The sequence below is a fragment of the Lissotriton helveticus genome, chromosome 3_1, assembly GCF_964261635.1.
Source record: "Lissotriton helveticus chromosome 3_1, aLisHel1.1, whole genome shotgun sequence".
NCBI classification, from domain to species: domain Eukaryota; kingdom Metazoa; phylum Chordata; class Amphibia; order Caudata; family Salamandridae; genus Lissotriton; species Lissotriton helveticus.
In genome coordinates, this window is record NC_136061.1 from 800,039,963 (window position 1) to 800,065,784 (window position 25,822).

The 25,822-nt window shown below is 47.5% G+C and overlaps 1 protein-coding gene across 3 annotated transcripts in view; it reads left to right on the plus strand.

Annotated features, from left to right (window-relative positions):
- The window catches only part of NUCB2 (nucleobindin 2), a 449,912-nt gene that overhangs the window by 320,641 nt on the left and 103,449 nt on the right, over positions 1–25,822 (plus strand). The window lies entirely within an intron of this gene.

Below are 25,822 nucleotides of genomic sequence, written 5' to 3' on the forward strand. Positions count from 1 at the left end.
TAAGCTCACTATATAGTCAGGTTTAAACACTGTAGATGCAATTTCAAGGGGCATGAGTTGAGAAAATAGTTTTAGACCACGCTTTAGGGTGAGATCAACTAGCTTGTCAGTGGGCGTGAAAGACGACTGGATTTGACTTTCTATGTATCATGTCTTTTTGATGAAAATGCTGATGATTTTTTGAAATGAGTCAAAGTGTATGTAAGCTGTGTAGGTTATTACTTCTAGAGAGCAATGTTTGCTAAAGCTTTTTGGTGCCGAAGTAAAGGACTGTTCTAGAAAGAAAACATTAAGCAGGTAAGTCATTAGAGATTTCCTGAATTGCATTAGGCTTGATTCTGCCCGAAGGTAGAACGGGAGAGTCCTGTTATTTTGCAACTTAATCAGAGAATGTTATGTTGCTGAATTTGACTGTTTTGTCTTAGTAATTGTAACAATTGATAATGAATTGGATTGTAAAGTACGCATAGACTTATGCCAGGAGGATATTTAAAAAAAAAATCTGGATTTTGAAATATGTGAAGCATAACTGCAGATCTAAAAACTACTTTGTTTGATGGGTATAGAATAAAGTTATTGTAATGCAAAAATGATATGGCTACCACTTGGAGCTATTGTAATTAAGCGAGTGAATGCATTTTGACCCAACTGTAGCTGATGTGCATCTGCCTGGGGACGCTAGGTAAACTGAGTAGCCATAATCAAGCCTCTATTGGGTGAGCGATTTTACCACAGGAATATAATATTTTTCTATAAAACTGGCGTGTTTTTAAAATCTTAAATTGCAAATAACATATCCTGGCAGCTTTTGTTGCCTGCATTTCCAGGTGAAGATTTTTATCAGTATTGATGCCTATGTTTCTGCCAGATTGGCAGCTAAAGATCTTGGTTATACAAGAATCATCTGGAGTAAGCAGTACAGATTTTATTTGGATTAATGAGCACATCTTTCGACTTGCAACATCTAGTAAACAAAAATCAGTCTTTCAAACAAGGATTAGATAGATTTAATGTACTGGTTTTCTTAACTAAACTAAAAATAAGCTGGGTATAATCGTCATACTTATATAAAGATGCTGTCAGTCTGACGAGCCCAGTGTCAGAAGCCTCCCCCTATGTAGATTTTGAATAACAATGATGACAAAATAGACCCTCCTGAGTACCATATATTTATGCAGTTTGGGGTGAGCATGGAATGGGGAAAGATACACTGATTGGTATCTATCTATCTATCTATCTAGCTATCTATCTATCTATCTATCCGGAAATAAACCACTCCAAGACATTTTCTTTGATCACTAGAACTTTTCAATCAAGATTGCATGGTCACTCATGTCAAAGGCTGTGGATAAGTCAAGCAAAACTAAATCTCCCTCTTCGCCTCTGTTGACGGTTCTTTTAAGATCTTCTAATACTGACAGTACCACAAGTTCAGTGCTTCAGCCTGCTCAATATCTGCTTGATGAAAGTCAGCAAATAGATTCTTTTCAACATGATTTTGTAATTGACTGTATGCAACATTTATTAATAATTTACATAAAATGATGTAAAGAAATTGGCATGCTCATCCTCTGTTCTCATACTTTTAAAGTAAGGAAGCCTACTGCATGAGCATTAGTGTTGTCTTTTTATGTTGGTAACCGTACAACAGGCAGTACATTGCAGAGGCCCTTCTAAGAGCATGCGGTATCGGATTCCTTCGGCTTCTGCCTTCACTACCTCTGTAATAAAGCAGGTTTGACTTTTGTGACCTGGCCACAAGACTCCAGTGGCGGCAGATTATTCAAATTTCTTCACAAACCGGGCCTTCAGGAGAAGCAATTTTTTTATAACCTACCTTTTGTATATACTCCTCCCTGAGTTTAATCTTTTCCTCTCATCCTCTCCCCCACACAAACATGTTTTTGAAAGAGGTTTTTTCTTTATTACACAATGGTGCTGTAGAGATGTGACCTTTGAATCAGATGAGTCTTGGCCGTTACTCAAGATATTTTTTGATACCCAAAAACCAAACAACGGGAGAAGCCTTTAACTTCACCTTCAGATGTGAACATGTTTCTCAAAAAGCAGAAATTCTAAATGTTGACACTATTAAGCATTTTCCCTGCCCTATGATTCACAAGACTAGTAGGTGTTACTACATTTACAGGGCACATAATTTCACATTAAGATTCTTCCACTATAAGGATATTATCTTTTGTTTGTGGTAGATTAGCATCTGGAGTTGAAACTTCTCCCTTCCAGGCTTACATCTGCACTAAGGGCATTGTTCCTGTTTCTGTTTGTATTAGTAACTTCTCTGAACAGGAAAAAAGATGAGTATCAGTATTTTGAGAACTGACTTTTAAAGGGCACAACAGCATGCTAAGCAGTTTGCGCACTGCAATCATTCTTTCTACATTGTTAGGGATTCTTCATAATTCAGGGGAAGAACTATCTGAAATAAACAGGTTAGTGTTAGATTCCTTACCTTAGAATATCCCCAGGCGTCAGGCTGGATCCGTAAAGTTTTCATCAGCAGTACCCTAGCGTAGGTAGGCGTCGTCTGCGGCTCCGCGTCCGTCGTCGGCATCGTAATCACCGGGATGACGTCGTCGGAGTACTTAGACGCCGCCCTCGCGCGCTGACGTCAGTTCTTCTTCTTTTTTCCGTGCCAGCAAGCACAGATCCGGGAAGAGCAGTACACTAGTCATTTTTTGACTAACTTTTTTTATCTCTTTTGATCAATTTTCAAGTCAATTTATCAACTCGCGGTGCCGTTGGGGTGCCTGGTTTTAAACCTTGCGACGCCTGTCACCGCCTGATGTCGGTGACCGACCCCCACCATCGGTGCCTTTACTGCCTTGGGGCCGACCATGATGACAAGTCGTTCCCCGAATGCCGGGCCTTGACCTCGAAGGCTAGACGGGAGCGGTCCCGTAAGCTGCTCGAGCTCCGGCAGTCGCCACCGAGCCGCTCGAGGTCCCGGTCGAGGAGGAAGTCGAGGGACCGGTCGCGGGGCCACAGTCATCACCGCTCGTTGAGTCACCACCACCCGGTGGCATTCGAAAAAGAAGTCGAAGAGAAGTCATCGCTCTTCCAACTCCCCCACCAACGTAACCGAGGGGTACGGGCGACACCGCCCGTGCGGCGCCACCGGAGCCGCAGGCACTGTGTCCAGCTCCATACCCGCCGGTCCCTGGGCTGCACGCGACGCGGGAGGAAATCAGTGCTTTCCTCACGGCCATGAGGACTCACTTCCCTCCGGCGGAACCTGCCGAGGTGCCTTCGGGCCGGCGGGTCTGACGGCGGCGCTTGTACTATTAGATCTAAGCGCCGCCTTTGATACTGTCTCTCATCCTATCCTGTTGCATCGCCTGGAGGAGATAGGAGTGGGGGGATCCGCCCTCCAGTGGTTCCGGTCCTTCCTCGATGGTCGCTTCTTCAGCGTTGCGGTGCCACCGTTCCAGTCCAAGTTCCAGCCTCTGAAACAGGGAGTGCCGCCGGGATCCTCGCTGAGCCCCACGTTGTTTAATCTATACGTGAGACCGCTGGCTGAGGTTGTCAGGCAGAGGGGTATGACCATGGTGTCATATGCCGATGACACCCAGCTAGCGGTTACGATCAGCGGGGATGCGGACCAGGATGCACCCAGGTTTCAGAGTGGACTTAGGGCGGTGGCAAGCTGGATGAAGGCCAACTGTCTCCAGCTCAACGCGAAGAAAACCGAGATCATGATCATCGGTAGAAGGGCGGATCTCTGGGGGGATAGGTGGTGGCCTTCGGAGCTTGGGTCGGCCCCTCTTCCGGTGACGGAATTGAGAAACTTGGGAGTGTGGATGGATCCCACTCTCAGTTTTGTGGGGCATACGAAGAAAACGGCTGCCTGCTGCTTTGGAATCCTCCGGGCTCTGCGTCCAGTCCTGAAGTTCTTCGACCCCCGCACTCGGCAGCTGGTAATACAGGCGACTGTTATATCGCGCCTGGATTATGCCAGCTCTCTCCTGGTGGGCGCTAACCTGGCCGAAGTTACCCGCCTCCAGCGGGTGCAGAATGCTGCCGCTAGAGCAATTGTTGGTCTTCCTAGATCCTGCCCTGTTTCCAGTACTTTGAAAGCGTTGCACTGGTTGCCAGTCAGGGCTAGAATCCAATTCAAGGTACTGTGTTTAGCCTTCAAGATTCTAAATGGTACGGCTCCTCAAATTCTTATGGACCTCCTGTCTTGGTATGTCCCCACTCGGCATTTGATATCTCTGGGCCAAGCTCTCACTATCACTCCCAGATACAAGCTGTGCCGTGTTGGTGGTCGTTCCTTCTGGGTTAAAGCAGCCGAACTGTCGAATTCCCTTCCGGTGGGGATTCGGTTGCTGGAGGATCTTTTTTCTTTTCGTAAGGCTATTAAAACTCTCTTATTTTAACCTGGTTCCTTCTTTTTAGCTGTTGTGTTTCTTGTAGCTGTTGCGTGTTACCTTGCCATGCGCCAGGACGCCCCTTAGCTGGGGCAGCTGTGCGCAGTACAAATCCACGTAACATAACATAACTGGGAGCCCTAGTGGGCCGGCGGCTCCGGTCCCGGCGCCGTCGGGTGCTTCGGCCCCGGCACCGTCGGGGGCTTCGGCCCTGGCGCCATCGTCGACTCCGGTCCCGACGCCGCACGGTCGCACAGGATCCAGGCCTGGATCCGGGTCGTGCCCAGTCGACCTCACAACTCCTCCGCTGGCGCCGACCCCGATGGTGTCGCTCCCGGTGCCGTCCCCGGTTTCAGCCCAGGTCCGGGCGCGACGCCGGAGCGGCGCCGCTCAGCGCCGTCTCCGACGCCGATGGGTGAACAGTTAACCTACGACCCGGCTCCATCATTTTTGCCTGCTATCCAGGAGATGGACAAGGAGGAGGACTGGGAGGGGGTCTGAGGACCCTCTGGCACAGCAGTGCCAGTTGAGCCAGGACTGGGCAGATGAGCTGGGGGAGGCCAGTGGTCTAGACACTTCGCCTGACACTGGATTCGTCTGTCTTCTCCTTCCGTGGCTTCGGAGGACGGGGCTACTTACAGCGTGGTGTTGAACAGGGAGGCCAAGCCTTGGCTCTTGGGCTCCCTGTCGTGGCCATGAGGACTAACCTCCTCACTGAGGTGCTCAAACGGCAGGCAAGCTCCTCCGAGCCTCTCCTGCTGTTTAACGAATCCTCACCAATGTTCTGATGGGCACCTGGTCCAAACCCTCTACAGGCCTCCCTGTGGATTGGAACGTGGCCTGACGCCACCTCCCGGCTCCGGGCGACCTCTGCTTTCTGTCCATTCACCCCACCCCCGAGAGCCTGGTGATTAAGGCCTCTAAGTCCCAGACCGCATTCCCGACCGCTCCTCCGGATCGGGAATCCAAAAGGTATGATCAGTTTGGGAAAAAGCTGTTCTCCTCTCTGAGTATGGGGCTGTGGTCTGTCAACACCGCCTGCCTTTTGGGCCGTTACACCCACTCTCTATGGGATACGCTTGCGGAGGTGCTGCCACAGTGTCCGAAGGAGGCCCGGACACGGCTCGCCCAAGCCCTGGCGGAGGGGCGGGATGCCGCACGGTACTCGATCAGATGTGCACTACATCGCCACTCCTGGCTGCGGTCTGCCAACTTCTTGGGGGATGTCCAGGCCACGCTCATGAACATGCCCTTCGATGCCTGTCGCCTCTTTGGCGACAAAGCGGATAGTGCGATTGAGCGTTTCAAGGACTCCAGGGCTACGGCCAAGTCCTTGGGCCTCGGCCAGCGCCAGCAAACTTCCGCTTTTCGCCCCTTTCATGGCCAAGGAAGGGGCACCCCCACATGTCCAGGCAGCCACAGGCCGTAGAACCAGTCTCAACGCGGTCGCTGACGTGGTTACCGCCGTGGTGGTACTGGGGGACAATGGCAGGGTCAGTCCACATCCGCCCCCGCAGCATCTGCCCCAAAGCCTTCCTAGTCCGGCATTTCAGGCCCATTCGATGCCAGTGGGGGGCAGGGATCACCATCACCTCCTCCACTGGCACACTGTCACTTCGGACAGGTGGGTGCTGCAAATCGTCCGAAGGGGGCTACTCCCTCCCCTTCGAGACGACCCCTCCAGCCATGCCACCGCAATACCACCGAGTGTCGGGGGATCATTTGCGACTTCTGCAGGAGGAAGTTACGGCCCTCTTGGCCAAGGGGGCCATCGAGCGCGTTCCTGGGCCAGAAGTAGGGTGTGGTTGTTACTCCCACTACTTTCTGGTACCCAAGAAGGGCAAAGGGGGCCTACGCCCTATCTTGGACCTCCGGAACGTCAACGGCTTCCTCCGGAAGGAGAAGTTCAAAATGCTGACACTGGCTCAGGTCCTAGCTGCCCTGGACCCAGAAGACTGGATGGTAGCGTTGGACTTGCAGGACGCTTATTTCAACATCCCCGTCCTGCCGGCCCATCGGCGCTACCTGCGGTTCACGGTTGGCCACGAGCACTTTCAGTTTACGGTGCTCCCCTTCGGACTTACCAGCGCCCCACGGGTGTTCACAAAGGTGATGGCGGTGGTCGCAGCTCATCTGCGCAGGTTAGGGGTTTCAGTCTTCCCCTACCTCGACGACTGGTTGTTGAAGGAGGGCTCGCCCCAGACAGTCGTCAGCCACCTCCAGACTACGGCAGACCTCCTGCACCAGCTGGGGTTCTCCCTCAATATGCCGAAGTCACACCTGTGCCCCTCTCAGAAGCTCCTCTTCATCGGAGCGGCTCTGGACTCAGCGCAGTTTCGGGTTTATCCTCCCGAACAGCGGGTCCGGGATATTCAGGCTCTGATTCCACTCTTTCAGCCTTTATCCCGGGTCTCGGTCAGGTTGACGCTGCGGCTTCTGGGGCTGATGGCCTCCTGCATCCTACTGGTGCATCACGCCAGGTGGCGGATGCGGGCTCTGCAGTGGGACCTGAGTTTCAGTGGGCTCAGCATCAGGGCAATCTGTCCGACCACGTCCTGATCTCGGAGGGCACTGCGAGACAGCTGCAGTGGTGGCTCACGGACCGCGATTGGGTCAGCGGCAGATCCCTCTCCCTTCCCCAACCGGAGCACGTGGTTGTGACGGACGCGTCCCTCCAGGGCTGGGGAGGCCACATGGGAGAGGCGGAGATCAGAGGCCTCTGGTCTCCGGCGGAGGCCCGGCTCCATATCAACCTTTTGGAGTTGCGGGTGATTCGTCTAGCACTGAAGGCATTCCTCCCCTCTGTCCGGGGGAGTGTAGTGCAGGTGTTCACGGACAACACCACCGCCATGTGGTACTCTTTTTACTTTGAAGGCTGCTTTCCTGGTTGCCATCACCTCTGCCAGGAGAGTGAGTGATCGCCAGGCCCTTTCTTGTACTCCTCCTTCCCTTTCTGTCCATCCGGACAAGGTTGTGTTGCGTACTAAGCCATCTTTCCTGCCCAAGGTTGTCACGGCCTTCCACATCGGGCAGTCTATCACCTTGCCCACCTTCTTTCCATCTCCGCATCCCTCTAAAGAGGAAGAGCGGCTCCACCGTCTGGACCCAAAACGTGCGCTTTCATTCTACTTGGATCGCACACGCCAGTTCCGGGTGGATGACCAACTCTTTGTTGGTTACATGGGCGCTAAGAAGGGGAAAGCGGTGCACAAGAGGACCATCTCTCGGTGGATCATCTTGTGTTTCCAGGCATGTTATTCCTTGGCTAGAAAGGAGCCCCCTGTTGGATTGCGGGCTCATTCCACCCGAGCCACGGCAACTACAACTGCCCTGGGCCGGGGAGTGCCCTTGCAGGACATTTGCCAGGCGGCTACGTGGGCCTCGCTGCACACGTTTGCAAGGCACTACTACCTGGACAGTCAAGTCCGGAGGGATGGCTTCTTTGGCCGTTCCGTCCTCCAGGACTTTCTGGTGTGATTATTGGTTCGCAGACCCACCACCGGGGTTGGTATTGCTGGGGTATCTATTCTAAGGTAAGGAATCTATCACTAACGTGTCTCTTTCAGATGCACAAGTTACTACTTGTGTAACGATATATCTGTAAGAGACATTAGTTAGTGATAGATTCCTTACCGACCCACCCATCCTCCCCGTTCTGCGAACCGATGTCTAGGGTTAAGGTCATCCCCTTTCAGGGCCCTAGTTTCAATGGCACCAGTGTTGGTTTTTATCATGGCTCAGCGCTTCTGGCGCGGAGAAGCTGTGTCTAAAAACTGACGTCAGCACGCGGAGGCGGCGTCTAAGTACTCCGACGACGTCATCCCTGCGCCCACGACGCTGACGACGGACGCGGAGCCGCAGACGACGCCTACCGATGCGCAAGGGTACTGCTACTCAAAAATTTCCGGATCCAGTCTGACGCCTGGGGATATTCTAAGGTAAGGAATCTATCACTAACTAATGTCTCTTACAGATATATCGTTACACAAGTAGTAACATGTGCATCTGTTCTACATGTAGCTACCTTGTTGGTCTTCCCTGTCGCCAACTGTGACCTAACTGAGTCAAGAGGAATTATTGATAATAGGGATGCCCTGTCATGGGAGTTGGCTCAGTTCATAGCTCTTTTTATGACCTCGCAGTTGTAACCCCTCTGTGTGAATCTGTTACTACACTGTAGTTGAGCTGCTCTGCAGTCTGCTTCGGTACTGCAAATCCGTCTTATAGGGAGCATTTCCCCGTAAGGTATGCTCCTTATAAGATGGGCAGGGTGATGACCTCTTGAATGAAGAACGCTGTTGCCGGCTGTGGCTTTTCTATATAGTTTCGTTTCCAGCCTACCTTCTTTTACAAAGACCTCTACATCTAAGAAACATATAGATGTTTCACTAATCTGACTGGTGAACTGTAGGTTCAACCCGTTATCATTCAATTTGTCTATGAAATCCGCGGCCTCTAGTGCAGAGCCATCCCACATTACAAAAAGGTCATCGATGTACCTTAACCACTTGACTATTTTTGTAGACATGGTGTCTGCAAATTTGAGTGCAAGGACCTGCTCCTCCCAGTAGCCCATATGCAGGCAGGCATAACTGGGAGAGAAGCAGGCCCCCATTGCAACTCCTCTAAATTTGTTGAAAGTACTGTTTTCCAAACAAAAAGAAATTGTTCTCCAGACATAAACTAATCATGTCCATGATCATGCGAGTATGATCTCTTAATCCCTCAGGTCTCAAGCTTAAGAAATGCTGCACTGCTCCCAGGCCATCGATATGGTGTATGCTTGTGTACAATGCAGTCACATCAAGGGATATTAGTTAGTAACTCGATTTCCACCTTATATCATACACTTTTTTAAGGAAATCTCCTGTATCCAATACAAAAGATGGCAAAGATTTAACCAAGTCTTGGAGGAAGAAATCAACATATTTACTGGTGTTCTCCAATATGCTGTTACATGCCGATATAATGGGAAGCCCTGGTGGCATCTAGTTATTCTTATGTATATATATATACATGTTTTATTTTTGGGAGGAGAAACCCCCACTTTTGATAAATTAAAAAGTTTTACTGGGGGGAAACCGCCCCAAACCCCCCTTTATTAATCACCCCAACCACCCTATTCTCCTACCCACCCAAACCCTTAAATGTACCCTTATCACACAATGCTCTTACCCACCCTTGATGATATTCCCAACAAAAACACTTCGTTTACTGGATATCAGATAATGCCTAAAATTTGACTTAGACAGAACGAGCAATGTTAGAAGCTAAATATTGCGTAGCTTACGGTCCTCCTAGAAAATCAGTCTCTGCTGTCCATGTATACTGTCCCACCCAGGCTGGCCATCCTTTGCAAGAAAGGATTTCAGCACACTCCACCGGACATGTGTCAACAGTTTTGTTCACTGGAGTGTCTATAGCGAGCATCTGCAGGGTGGCAACCTGAAAGAACAGGCACATATTTACTCAACACTATTTCCTGGACTCCATGGCACAGAGGAATGCTGCAGTTGGTCAAGCGGTTCTACATCATCTTTTTCAATAAAGGTGAACCTTTATCTGCAAATAATTGTACTACAATAATGATTGCTTGTCATTCTGATCCAATTCTGGGGAAGAAAAAACTTACCTGTAACTGTAGTTTTCTAGAATTGGTATCTTTCATAGATTCATATGCAACCCACCCTCTTTCCCTTTTAAAGGCTCACCTAGTTGTATTATTCCTTCACATGAGTGCTTTGTGACATCTGAAGGACAATGGCCTCTCAGGGTGTGGTCTCAAGCGGATTGTCTCTGATTTGAACTTAATGCTGACATTTCTTAGGTGCTTATGCTTGGAGCCGATGCACAGCTGTTCACTGCGACTAATGTCTCTCAAAGTAGTTTTCCTGATTGCCATAACCTCTGCACTCCACATAAGTGCAAGTGCAACCTCTTTTCCTGCAACCGCACCGTGCCACATGCTTCCAGACAAATTAGTGCTGAGGACCTGGGCTTGGCCAAAGTTGTGACCTCTTCACTTCAACCAGTCTATCACTCTACTAAAGTTTTTTTTTTTTAGTGAGAAGTTCAAATGCTTGTTAAATTATCCATTAGCAAAGTATAATTCAAGTTCATCTTGATATCGGTTGTGCAAACAGATGGCAGTTGTTGTAGATATCCTACACAAAGAGAAAAAAATATGATTTGTAATTATGTTTTGGAGATTCTGATTCCTGCTGAGAAATCTCATGTGCATATGTTTACTCAAATGCAAGAGGTTGAGACTGGAAGCAGTTCGGCTCCACTGGAGCCTTTGATGCCAGAACTGCTGTTCAACACTGGAGCAACTGACTCTCTTGATATCGGTTATGCAAACAGATGGCAGTTGTTGTAGATATCCTACACAAAGAGAAAAAAATATGATTTGTATTTAAGTTTTGGGGATTCTGATTCCTGCTGAGAAATCTCATGTGCATATGTTTACTCAAAGGCTAGAGTTTGAGACTGATAGCAGGTCTGCTCCACTAGAGCCTTTGATGCCAGGCCTGCTGTTCAACACTGGAGCAACTGACTCTCAAAAGAGAACAGAGTTCAAAACAATGCAATCAGTTGACGGTCTACATCCTACACGGAGTTCCATGCAACTTCTGTACTTGAAAACTGAATTACTAGTCTCCCCCTACCAGAATTCTCTGCTTTGTTTTGTATCCTGTGCAGCTGGTTTTGAACCTAGTGCAGCCCAGTAGTGGAAGCCAATAGAGTTATGGCCGGTTGGAGGTGACATTATCATAATTCTTCAGGCCCTGGATGAGGAGTGTAGGATTCCCTTAGGGGATGCCAGTGAGGAGTCTGGGAGGCCAGGGGGTAAGGTGTTAACCTCCATGCAATTGTGAGAGTAAAAGGCTTTCAACAGCAGTTCAGAAGTAGCTTTCTAGAACAAATGGTTTTACTTTCATTGGAACAGAGAGCTGGTACCAGGCCAGCTTTGTCTTTTTTGGCAATTTGTTCCTTGAAGATGGGGTTGGTTTTCAGGATGAAATCGAAGTGATTTGATTATTGGTGAAAGTTGCAGTCAAGGTTTTTGTTATTGATCCAGGGGTATACTATTTCTTGTTTGTTGTTTATGGCAAATAACATAAATTCAGTCTTAAGACGGTCGTGCTTCAGGTAAGCACTGGACATCCAGCTCTAACTAATGTGCATGCGGTGTTTGAGACGCTGTATGTCGGAAGGAGGAGCCTTTCACACAGAGTTGTGTATCATAGGCAAATTGGTGAATCTTGATGCTGTTAGCTTTGAATATAGTACCAAGCGGCTCCATGTAGATGTTGAAGATAACTGCGAACAGTAAGGAACCCTGAAGGACTTCGCAGCTTATTGGGATCTTATGGAACCTGGAGGTGCTCATGTGGTCAAAGTGGTGTTGGTTGGGAAGGTAGGTAGGTAGGTAGAGAACCAGTGTAGGACATCGCCGGAAAATGCCATCTGAGGCTCAAGTGTGTTTATGTAATATTAATATGTATGTTAATATAACTATTGTGTTTTTATCTAGGAACCTAAATCGATATTTCTTTTTTATGCCCTTGTCCGGTTATAATCAATAATATCCCTACAACGGCATAGTAATCATATCCATATTCAGTCGTAGCACATGCTGTCACATTAAGCAAGGCTACTTCCCCGGCCTCCTAGAAAGCACAACAAGTTCTCTAAACAAACCAAACCTCCAGCAACCTGGGAAATCCCCCTTGCTTTTCTTTTGATTTCATCCTAGAACTCCTGTAAAGCACTGTAAGAACGGCCAGTTCTTAGTGACATCTTTATTGACGTCTTATGTCCAGCCATACGTCAAACCCGGCACCTTTCAGGTATAAATATACCAACGTTGCCTTAAGCAAACACACGGTGGTGGTTTTGGAGCAGCGATCTACTTGCCCGAGAGCCCAGCTGATGCGAGAGCCCACGGACGCTGCCCCTCCCTTTTGACGCACTGAGAGAGACGCTGTCTTTTCTCCTGCCGAGAAATCCAGCTCCGGTGTTTCAGATACCTTCGCGGGTTACTGGGATATCGAGTCCTGAGAGAGAGATACAAGACCTCCTGCTTTCTAATTACCCAGGTACGGAGCTGACTAAACCCCTAAAGAAAATTCTTGAGTCAGATTCTTGGCAAAACAAACTTAACTTAAACTGCTACTTATTTACTCCTTCCCACGTATTAGGTTTAGGTCAAGTACACAGGGGTAGGCGTATTTAGAAGCACCAGTTGAGTACGTTAGTATATGTATATATATTTTATCTATTTTAAAGTATCATATGGCTAAGAAACCATATCAATGCTTTTACAGTATTATTTTGTAATCCTCCTTTTACTGTACGCACTTTACTTTACTATGAGTATTGCAATTCATTTCTCTTGTATGAGGAAGAAGACTGCTCAATAAATAACACCTTTTATTGAAAACTCCCGTCTTTCTTTTCTAACTGCATTCTGGTGAAACTAAGTACGCACATTTGACTGAGTGAAATAGCTGTCTATTGTTTTCACACGACTCTAGAGATACACTCTTATTCTGAGGGAGCAAAGTTGTCATGTTATATGGTTGTCGGAAGCTAATCCCTTCTTGTCTAATCAGGAAAGTTAATTCCTTCTTGAACATTCGAGAAAGTTTCTAGTGACCTCTGAGCTAGCTGGCAAACCTTAAGTCTAATATAGTCAGTAGAGACCTAGTTAACCTCAGTCCTACGTCTACACTGCTGAATATATTATTCCAATGCTGTAGTACTTGAAATTCTGGCTTAGTGTTATAAACATCGTCGTACCATGACGATTTTGATATCCCAAGACCGAGAATGGCTAGTACACTATGCACAAGCATTTTCGTCATATTCGAGTGACGATTTCACCATGAAATCGCAGTTTTCGTCCTGAACCCTCGGGTTCCATTTTGTGTACGGCAGCCATTTTGTGAGTTGCCCTCACATAGGCCAATGATTAAGGCCAAACACGATCCTGAAGGACACGTACACCTTTCCTGACTTCTCTGCGACCTGGGCAAGCTGACTCCACTGCCCAAGGCCAAACCTGTTCGGTCAGTTCCTCTCCCAGTGGCCGAACGAGATAGTATCAAGGCACAACATGCCATAAACCTTTCATCGCACACAAACCACGCCTAATCTTGCACACACCGGTCCCTGTTTCCTACTTTATGACTTGCTTTACGAGGAGGAGGTGCCCGTTTTTATTGGGGGTCCGTCGATATCTGATGAAAATACTGGGCCTTGCCGGATAATTGATTGTGGGCTGAACAAACTGAAATGTGGGATTGTCATCATGACTCTGCTTTTCCTTTGTAGTGAAAATATGTGAATGGTCAACTGTAAACTAAAGAATGTTTGCCTGAAGCATAATATTTTGTATAAAAAGAGAAGGCTGGCTTTGTAAGAGAGAGCAGTCTCCTGAGAATATACACCGTGTTGTACTTCTAGGATACCTGTTACTTGGTTGCAGCCAATAAATTTGATCTTTGACTTCACCTAGAAGACTCTGTGTTTCTGTAGTCTGAAACAGGAAGGACCGGAAGTCTTAGGGTGTTGTCCCTGGCACCACTGGGTTACCGGTTCAGTACCGGTTCTGAAAAACCCAGTACTTCAGTTGGCGCCCAACGTGGGGCGATATCAGCGGTACCGGTCCAAGCCAGAGGTTCGTGAGGAGCTTCGTGTGAAAATTCTGGAGGAAGGCCGCCACTTCATCGACCCCTGCATGTCGACGTGGTCCGGAAAGTCTTTGCTGCGAGGTTCCCCGCTTCCCAACGGCTACGAAGGACTGCTGCCCTGACTATCGCCCTGTTTTGGACCCTTGATGATTGGTAGAGCGAAACGATAGACGAGTCTTCTGGTGACGTCATCGATACCTCAGTTAAGTATAAGTGGAGCGTCTCCCAGTCCTTAGTTTGGTTCTTAGTTTGGGTATCCTTTGGGATCTTTGATTTGGAACTTGCAAGTACCAAAGCTGAGGGACTCGTGTATTCACGAGAATATCGTATTCGATAATCCTTTGAAGTTTGAAGCTAGACTAGTGAGCGAAGATGCCTGGTCTTAGCAGACTTGGAAACTTGTTTTGTCTTGGTTGTAATAGGGATTCCCGATTGGAGGACTCGTGTCCGGTTCCTCCGATTGGAACTCCAACATATGAACTGTATGTGAAGCATGGCGTAGGCCCCATCACATACAATGAAGTATGGATCCGATACACCAGGAAGGATGGTGTTTTAAAATGGCCCCAATACGGTAGCTTTGACACGGAAATCCTAAATAACCTCGAGGTTAAACTTTTCAAGAAGAAAGCCCGGCTGGCGATGTTTGACCCTTTCCGCCTATGGCGTAAGGAAGCCAAACAGAAAGAAATTAAATTGGAGAAGAAAAATAAGAGAGAAAAGGGTATCTCGATAATGCAAGCTGCTATGCAGTTTAAAGATAACGAAGAGGAACAGATGAGCGAACAGTTGCACAGGCAACGTCAAATGGTCATCGATAAATGTTATCCCGTTTTGCCGTCTCTTCAGCAAGATGCAGCAAAAGAACTTGAAAAAGACCCCCTAATGTTCCATTTATTGAGTTCGCCACCCCCTTATGCGCAGAGTGCTACTGCACCTCCGCAGCTTTTAGTTGTGCAACACCCGATTGTTGTGCCTCAAGTTCTTCCACAGCCACCAGCTGCTCTTCAGTTGGTTCCTATTCCTCCGGTGCAGCCTCCTCAAGGGCCACCGACTTTGACATCTGCTCTGCCTTTACTTCCTACAACTTTGACCACTATATCGACTACCACTCCTGGTATTCCTCCTGACACTTTCTCTGCGTCTGCCTTGCCTCACTCTGCTTTTCCGCCTGTCCTTTCATCGACTTCTCCCTCTGTTCGCCAGAGAGTGACTAGCACTGTTGCTAGCCTTCTATATCCTCTCTTTGGAGCAACAGGTGTAACTCCTGTCTCAGAGCGTAAACAGTTACGTAGCCAACTGCCTGATTCTAGGGAGAAGGAAACATTGAATTATTTGGCACATAAATGGGTTACTGACCCGACAAGATATGAGCTAGAGTCTGTTATGGATGTCTTCCATCAGTGGGAAGAACCAAAACAGAGGTACGTTTTTGAGAAAATGTGTACTTTTCTTTGTGAGGATTTAGAGGAGAATGATATAGAGCCTAATCCGCCTGAGTTGTGCCGTGTACGGTTCGAGTTTGCAAAGGGAACAATTGTGGGTTCCGATGTTGAGAAAGCAGTTGCGACACTTGTTATCACTCAGGAGTGAAGGTGTTTCTCGGTCGTTGTTTGAGTCTGATTCCTCTGTTAAGAGGAAGGTGAGACAATACCCAATGAGAAGTTCCCCCAGTATGGAAAGACGCCGTTGCGGCTGATGTAGCTAATCACATTGATGCTGTTCCAGCACATTTTCAGCGTGTTTGGGTACATGTTCCATGGAAGCGAGCTGAAGTCTTGGCCCTTAAACAGACATTGCCTGATCCACGTAAAAATCCTGCGGGATATTACAAGGAATTGTCACAGACTGCAGGCTCTTGCATTATGAATTTAGCCGACATAGACATGTTGTTTGGAAATGTTGTTCCACAGCCTTTATGGGGAAAGATTCGTCATGCGGATCATGATCAAGAGTTAGGTGACTCATGGGCTAATATTAGTGCTGCAAATGACCAGCAAGTTGGTGGTGCTAAACCCGAGCCTTTAGTAGCAGACCTACCTGGTAGGATTATAGATTACATGAAGACTTTAATGCCGGCGATGCGTGTGAATTGGGATAAGTTGTCTGCGTGTAAGCAGAAGAAAGATGAAACAGTGTCAGATTTCTTCACCAGGTTTGAAGAAACGTTTATCGACCACAGTGGTCAAGATATGAGTACAGAAGGTGGTCAACGGTTGTTCGTTGACAAGTTTGTACACAATTTGCTTCCCGAGTTGTGTAAGAAATTAAAAGATTCAGAAAGTTCTTGGGGCGTTTCCTCTTCAGCACAGATATTGGCTACTGCACAGTATTATGAAAATCGAGATAAAGATGAGAAGGATAGAGCAGACCAGAAAACTAAAGAGTTAAAGACGAAGGTTTTTACAGCAAGCGTATCCGCCACGTGATGGCCAGAATAACTATCAGCAACATCAACAGTATCAGAGAAACTCGCAAAGGGTCGAGTTTTCTCAACCACGTTTTCCTGTAGGCCCTAATCAGTGTGCATATTGCAAAGAAGTGGGTCATTTTAAAAGTAACTGCCCTGCTTTGTTGCCACATATGAATGGTGTTTCTAGCGCAAGAGGTCGAGGTATTCCACAAGCACCTAGAGGTAGAGGACGTGGAAATTTCCCCCAGAACGCGCGTTCCCTTCCGCCTCAAAATTCAATGAATAGGTTTGATCAGCAGAATAACGCGTCTGGTAGGACAGCTCAGTACTATGCTGATGACTACTATGCAGAAGATGAGCATATGGAAGGTAACGATTGCTAGGACAGCCGTAGACAAAGAGAGGGAGTTGTTTCAGTTCCAGTAGATCAGAGTGGACCTTATGTTGAGGTGATTACATCAGGTGTGTCAGAGCCTTTTCTGTTGGATACTGGTGCTACAAAGAGTTCTATTATGCACTCTAAACTCCCTGGCGCACCTTTGTCTGGCGAAACAAATGTTTCAGTAGGTTTTTCTGGCGCCCCGGTTAGGAACCCAGTTTCTAGTCCTATGTCCCTTTCTGTTGGACCTTGCGAATTCGAAGCACCCCTTATTCTGACGACAGGTTGTGGTGAAAACTTGTTAGGATTGGATCTGTTGAAAAGATTGTATGCGACTCTGTACTGTTCTGCTTCGGGAGTACAACTTACATTGGGTAGGAAAGTGATCTCTCCAATGTATTTATCGAAGGATAAACTTCCGACGGAATTGTTGTTTCTTCCGGATATTCTTTGGGCTACTGGTCCTAATGATGTGGGTCTTTTGGAAATACCGCCATATGTCGTTACATTGAAAGCCAATGTTAAAATGCCACGCATTCCCCAATACAAGATTTCTAGCGAAGGTGAAAAGCGTTGCTAGCGATCATTTACGACCTGATTGAAAAAGACGTAATTTTTTTTTTTTTTTTTTTTTTTAAAACCTTTATTGTACAAAGAAAGCTCACAAATACGGGCCTACAACCCCACGGGCTGGCCACCACACGGTAAAAAAACGTAGCAAAGGAGAATAAGTTCCTCACAGGATATGACACCAGGAGCACAGGAAAAACAACAAAGGCCATCGAGCAATCAGCAAAAACAGGATAACAAAAGGTTAATTTTCTAATACGGGGCGGGGGAACAGAAGAATAACGGGCCGTGGAAGGAACAACAGGGGAGGGGCCTCGGCAAGCCGCCATTTTATGAACACAGGATGAAACAAAAAGCCATACAAACATAACTACCAAAGAATATACACATAATCAACGTACAAAGAAGCTACAATGGCATCAGTCAAACCGCGCTCACCCTACACCGCCCCCACCCAAATTGTAAAGACAGAACCAAAAAGGCCCCCATTGCAAAATACAATACGATACGCACCCCAACGGAAAGAAAGAGACCCCCATAAAGGAGGAAGGGGAAGAGGGAAAAAGGGGACAAAAGAGGGACTCCCACCAAATCACGCACCCCCAGGAGACAAGACAGAACAACATGACCCGGCAAGTGATATACCAAAAAGTCGACACCAAAAGAACCAGCGGGCCACAATCAGACACACACCGGAATACGAACGCCACAGAAACTCCCCAGGGGGACACATGAGGAGACAGAGTCCCGAAAAGGTGAATACACAAGAGCCATAGAACAAAAAAAGGAAGAAATGAGGGGGGAAAAAGACCCCCCAATAGAGACAGACCCCACCCACCCACCCCTAAGCCCACCCTGCACCCCTGCAGAAGGCTACGGCCTACCCCCCCGCAGCGTGCCTGTCGCCCTAATTAGAACCCGAAATATAGCGGAGTAAAGTTAAGTCGGAAACAGAAGACAAAAAACGGGAGGGGCAGGGGAGGGAACACGGGATGGGAGACACATACATACACATACACGGGGGAGGGCCGGGAAACAGGAGGAAACGCACCCGGCCACCCGCCTGAGTCGAAGCTCCAAGACCCCGGGAAGCCAGAGATTATCAGGTTAAAGTCCAAGAGCACCAAACAATCACACATAACCATACCAGGACACATTGACCATCCAAATCAGTACAAGACTACCGCACGCAGATGCCAGTGCACATCAGCCCTGTCCCTGTTTGTCCAAAGTGAGAACAGTCCGGTCCAGCGAGGACCAGGCCACGAAGAACAGAAGGCAGACAGCAGGAAAATAGAACGGCAGTCCAGAAAATACACGTGAAGTACAACACGGAAGATCCAGGAAAGTCACGAAGTGTAGCAAACGTTGCAGGCACAGGTCCAAGGATATGTCCAAAGAAACCGACCCATCTGGGCCAGCACAGGAGAAATCGCCGGGCAGCGGCGGCAAAAAGGAACCGGGAGAGTCATGAAAGTCAGGCCGAGCAAAATCCAGCTCCCGGGCCAGAGGCAAAGGAGGCAGAGCCGGAGGAGGAGGCATCATCAAGGTCCGCACACCCACGGACGCGGTCGTAGTCGGGGCCAATTCTGCCAGGATAATTCCAGCCGTGTCCCGCAACGGCAAAGCCACATCCGGTCGTGGGGGCCCGGGAGGCCCGTAGCGAGGAACCATCTCCGAAGTAATGACAGGCGCGGCCACCAAGAGTCGCCAGGAGAGCAGGGTATCCAGGACCTCCTTAAGTGTAGGAAAACCTTTACAGTATTCGGCACCCGGGCCATGCGGCGGGCCTCCAGCGCTCGTCCAGGCCCGGCCGACACAATTGGGGTCGGTCGCCATTTGAGAGCCCAACAAGGCCGCGCGGCCGCCAACCTCCGCCGGGGCGACGGAAAGGCAAATATAGTCGCGCCGACCAGCGGCAGAGCACCCCGGGCAGGAAGGGGGGCCACCAGAAGAAAGGGTCCTCACCGGCCACCCAACGCCGCCGGTTCCGTTCTCCGAGTTCGGGCGGCGAAATCAAAATGGCCGGACCGGAGAACAAAGGGGGAGCAAGCCGGATACACGAGGAGCTCCGGCAATGGAAGGCAGCGCCTCCACCAAAGGCCTCCTCCCCACAGGAATCAGCCAGGAAGGACCTCCGGCCCACACGAACAACAGCCTTCCGACCACCTCCACCGCGCCCCGAAGGGCAGCACCGCAGGCTCCGTCCGGCCCGGGAGCCAGCAAGAAGATCCAGGCCAGTCCGCCTCCGACGCCACAAAACGATCGGGGGGCACCGCTCTGGATCCACAGCAGCCAGGACAACCGGAACAAGAGGTAAGTGCCTGCAGGGCGTCGTAGCACTACCACACAGCAAAGAGGGCTTCCCGGGGCAGGATAACAGCAGGATAAATGTGAAAATACAGGCAGGCGACGAAAAAGACGTAATTGAAGAGACAAGAGGTAACGTTTGCAATAGTCCTGTTCTGCCTGTTTTGAAGCGCACTGATCCTTCTCAGCTACCTGTGTACAGATTTGTGATTGATCTTAGAGAGGTGAATAAGATTGTTGTGCCACAATTTCCAGTTGTTCCTGATATCACTGCCCTATTGACTATGATTCCAGCTTCCGCCACTTGGTTCTCGGTGATTGACTTGAAGAATGCTTTCTTCAGCATACCGATAGCCGAGGAGAGCAGAGATATTTTTGGCTTCAGTTTAGGAGGCCGAAGCTTCCGCTTCAAACGCGCTCCCCAGGGCTACTTTGAAAGCCCATCAATATATAGTCAGGCTTAAAAAACACAGCTTGATACGATTGTTTTACCTGACGGCGCTACCCTTATTCAGTACGTTGACGTTTTGCTAGTTGCTGCAGATACTGAGGAAATTTGTAAAGAAGCCACATTGTCGTTGTTGCGTCATTTGTCTGATTTACATCACAAAGTGTCTCTTTCCAAGTTGCAATATTGTCGACAAGAAGTGACCTACTTAGGTCATCTCTTATCGAAGGAGGGAAGGAAACTGACCCCAGAAAGAATTCAGGCAATAGCGAAATTGAGTGTACCAAAGACACAGAGAGAAGTGCGTGCTTTCTTGGGTATAACATCATATTGCAGACAATGGATACCGAATTTTTCTTTGCTGGCCAAACCTTTGGTAGCATTAACCTGTAAAGATACACCGAATCCCCTTCCATGGTCTGAAGAGTGTCAGAAAAGTTTTTCCGAATTGCGCAATGCATTATGTTCGGCTCCTGTGTTTGGTACCCCCGACTACAGTAAGCCTTTTACATTGTATGTCCATGAGAAGGAAGGTTGTGCATTGTCAGTGTTGACACAGTTGTTCGGAAACAGGCAGCGTCCATGTGCGTATTTTTCGTCGACTTTAGACCCGGTAGCTAAAGCGTTGCCGAGTTGCTTAAGAGCCACAGCGGCAGCATCTGTTTCTATTCGGCAGTCTGCTGGTTTAGTGATGAATAATACATTGATTGTGATGGTTCCACATGCAGTGGACACTTTGTTAAACAGGCCCAAGACACAGCACTTAACTAGTGCTCGGTTGTCAGGTTACGAGTTAACACTGTTAGCGAGTCATGTACACATAAAGAGATGCAACATGTTGAATCCAGCTACGTTGTTGCCGATTGTAACAGAGTTAGATACTTCTGAACAGCATGATTGTTTTCTCAGAACAGAAGAAGAAACGAAAGGGAGAATAGATCTTAGTGACACTCCTCTTGCAAAGTGTGATGGTACCTTATGGGTGGATGGTTCATGCTTCAAGCTTCCGAATGGAGATACGACTGCGGCATATGCAGTTACGACTTTGCATACTATTGTTGAAGCTGCACGTATCCCACACAATTCAGCTCAAGCAGCAGAGTTGATTGCACTTACGATAGCGTGTGCGTTGTTGAAAGGAATGAAAGTGAACATATATACCGACAGCCAGTATGCATTTGGTGTGGCTCACAGTTTTGGGCGATTGTGGAAAGAACGTGGGTTTCTGACTTCGCATGGAGCTAAGATACAGCATGGTCAGTTGGTGAATGAGCTTCTCGAGTCACTTACCTTGCCGTTGCAAGTTGCGATTGTAAAATGCAGTGCACACAAGAAGGTGACTGATGATGTTGGTCGTGGAAATGCATTTGCTGACGAAGTCGCAAAAGAAACAGCGAGGGATGTGATGAGTAGAATGTATGTTGCAGGCCCTGCAAGATGGATTGGTGATGTTGGAATGTGTGAAGACACGATAGAGAGTGTGAAGTCTATTCAAGCTGAATCTACAGAGAAAGAGTTGAGTGTGTGGAGAGAGAGTACAGGTAAATTGGATGCGAATGGTTGTTGGGTTGAATTGTCCGAGCATCAAAGATGGTTGTTACCCGATGCGTATGTGCTTGCAGTGGTTACGATGGCCCATGGAATGGCTCATATCAGTGTGAAAGGGATTTGTAAGTTGTTGGCTCCGGTATGGCAAAAAACGTTATAATCTGAGGCCGAGAACTATGGACAAATAAATTAAAAAAATTCCTTTTCTTTGCTAAAATTTGAAAGTGCAGCTCTCTCATCTGAGAAACTTTTATATTTTTGTTTTTCGAACCACCATCCGGGTTCTGCTGTAGGGTCCCGGTTGCCCAAGTCTTTGGGGTGCAGCTGAAGATGTTAGGTCGACAGTTCTGGTTGGTCTAAGGGAGTTGCCCTGGACTGACAGAAGCATTCCTTAGCATAGAACACCCTACCATCGCGAGCAGCATTTTAGAGAGGATGGAGTTTTTCAAGATGGAGAGACCTGCCAAACAAATGAACTTTAAGACTACAATTTGCAGAATGACCACCACAAAACGCTTTTTGATATTGTGCATTTTCATGTTGATCAGTGTAATGATGTTTTTTATAGGATATGTTTTATCCTCTCTTCGAGTGACATTTGCACCCACTTCATCGCCCATACCTCCTCCTTCTACTGTTTCCTCACATTCTTTTCAACCTCTTCCTGAACATGAATCCGCTAGGAGATTAGAGTTTATTAATAACCCCTTCGTTCAGCTTTTGCACCAACACCAACTAGTAATGAACACGACTAACTGTTGGGTGTGTGGTCTCATGCCTCACACAACGGATAAAGGTATCCCTTATCTGGTTCTGCCTTTCAGCCATAATGGTTCTGTGTGGGCATACAGAACAATGTTCATCTACGCACATGAGACCTACCCCCTACGTTCTGTGACAGACAATCCTAAGAATAGTGCTCTAGTCAAGGGTATAGTAGACATGATTAAGGAAGATATCTCCTATGAGACTATCCCGAGAGATGAGACACTAGTGTATATATAGGATGGAACGTGACCGGATATGGAGTTACTCTGAGTGAGAAACAGCAAGCTAAGAGATCTTCCCCGATTTGGATTGTACCCCATCAATGCACCTTATGTCTGCAAGGTATTGGCAAGAATCCCAGAGCTCAGTTAGGGAAGAGTATCTGTACTGAGACGTACGTTTTTGCGTCCCAGACTTCCCCTTCGTTCCTAGCAGCTAGGTTTACCTATTTCATCTGCCATGATAGAGCCTATACATGGTTGCCCCCTGACTTTTCGGGCACATGCTTTGTTTCGTTCCTGTTGCCTCCCACCTACACAGCTGCGGCAGATTACCATAAGACAAGGATAGTTAGAGGTGTCTTCAGTAAAAAGGACACTGCAGAACAAGAATTTGGAGACTTCGTAAAGGGTTTTCTGCCGTTCTGGGGACCCATGGTTAACAGCAGGAACATAAGGCAATTGGCAAGGGTGGTTGAGTCCACCGTAGTTGAAACTGCTGGTGCCCTTAGTAACTTGACTGCTGAGCTCCAGTCGGATCGTCTTATGACCCTTCAGAACAGGGTTGCGTTACACGTCATCCTTGCAGACCGAGGTGGGGTATGTAGAGTGATCCAATCGAGTTGCTGTGTTTTCATTCCAGATAACGCTCCAACAGTGTACCAGGCCATCTCCAAACTGCATAAGATTTCCGAATCTATTCATGTGGACAAAGGAGATTGGTCGTTAATGGGATGGTTCTGGGAACTGGTATCCGGCTGGGGATGGAAAATTCTGATGGTCATTGAGATGGTCTTAGCCATCCTTTTCCTGTTCTGTCTGTGCGTACAGTGTGCACCTGCTATATGTGGCCTCTGCGCTACATGGTGTGTAAGGAAGCCTGTATCGAGGGACGAGCTAAGTAATAGGATGATGCTACAGCAACATCTCAATGACTTTACGAATATAGACCTGGACTCAGATTAGCATGAGTATAGGTTAATTGCCTATGTAAGGGTAAAAAGAGGGTCTGTAGTACTTGAAATTCTGGCTTCGTGTTATAAACATCGTCGTACCATGACGATTTTGATATCCCAAGACCGAGAATGGCTAGTACACTATGCACCAGCATTTTCGTCATATTCGAGTGACGATTTCACCATGAAAGGACACGTACACCTTTCCTGACTTCTCTGCGACCTGGGCAAGCTGACTCCACTGCCCAAGGCCAAACCTGTTCGGTCAGTTCCTCTCCCAGTGGCCGAACGAGATAGTATCAAGGCACAACATGCCATAAACCTTTCATCGCACACAAACCACGCCTAATCTTGCACACACCGGTCCCTGTTTCCTACTTTATGACTTGCTTTACGAGGAGGAGGTGCCCGTTTTTATTGGGGGTCCGTCGATATCTGATGAAAATACTGGGCTTTGCCGGATAATTGATTGTGGGCTGAACAAACTGAAATGTGGGAGTGTCATCATGACTCTGCTTTTCCTTTGTAGTGAAAATATGTGAATGGTCAACTGTAAACTAAAGAATGTTTGCCTGAAGCATAATATTTTGTATAAAAAGAGAAGGCTGGCTTTGTAAGAGAGAGCAGTCTCCTGAGAATATACACCGTGTTGTACTTCTAGGATACCTGTTACTTGGTTGCAGCCAATAAATTTGATCTTTGACTTCACCTAGAAGACTCTGTGTTTCTGTTGTCTGAAACAGGAAGGACCTGAAGTCTTAGGGTGTTGTCCCTGGCACCGCTGGGTTACCGGTTCAGTACCGGTTCTGAAAAACCCAGTACTTCAATGCGCAGAGCCTATTGGGAATATAGGAACTACACTACATGGCGCCCAACGTTTGGTAAGGCGATAAATCTAACGCAAGACGTTAGAGTAACTCAGTCGTACTTTTTCACACAGACCCTTTTTCCCGTAAATACTCCAAAAGACGTCTGTAGTGGGTAAGAGGTTAAAATCCGCCGGAACTTAGTAGGAAGAGATTCCTATGTATAGTTTTTGGTTTAGTCAACGTTGAAGGATACAGTGTTCCAAAAATATTGTGCACCTAATCTTTGTTTCCTTGAATCTTGATCTGCAACAAAAACCTTTCTTCCAGTAAAATGGGGGAAAGTGAAGACGAAAGGGAGGCAGCTAGAATAGCAGCTCAACTCCTAGCGGATGACACAAGCCTCCAAGACAATGACCCGAATGCTATACTAATTCCGGTCAACATAAGAAAAACTATAACTCTTAAACTTATAGAAAATGGACTAACACCGAGAGGTGGAATAGTCGTATTCGTAATTGAGGCCCATGAATATCGGCAGACAGAGGTATTCTACACATGGATAAACTTTCCAGCAGCAAACGCTGTAACACGCGACTTCCACTATTACAAAATAGAGGAACCTCCGGATGAATACACTCCTTTCGAGGAGGTTGAAATCCCATTAAAATACCAAGAGCACCTGCTCTGGTTTAAAGGCGCCCTAAAACATAATAATCACATCACCAGGCTCGGTCCACTAGGTAGACCAGGAGCAACGTGGCCGGTTCTAGCCAGCCACACACCACATCCCGACATTGAAAAAATGTCAAGTGAAGAACTTTTAGTTAAAATAAAACAATTAACAAAGGCATAGAGTTAATTAGTTCAATTGCCGACGCTGGACATAACATACCTCCAGAAATTGAAAGAGACAGATATAGCAGACCAACCAATTGAACTTGCCAGAATCATAGAAAAATCCTATGAAGAACTAGGTAGAGATAGTTTGGGTGGGAAACCAGTAAAACCCCAACTAACTGAAAATCCTGAAAAGATATTTATTAAAAATAATCTAAACACTCCAACAAAGAGCTGGGATGGAAATAAACAATCCACTCCCAAAGGAAAAAGATTCCAGTCCAGAGGAAGGTCTCCTCGGCGGAGAGAAAGATCTCCGGACCAAGGACACAAGTCTCCCCAGAGGGAGCCCTCTGAGAAAAGATACAACCTTAGAAATAGGGATAATCTTGAAAAACCTGATAGATATCAAGACATTGATACACGTCCCTCTCGATCTTTTCATACTTCCTCGCAGAAATCGGAAAGAAGAGGACGGTC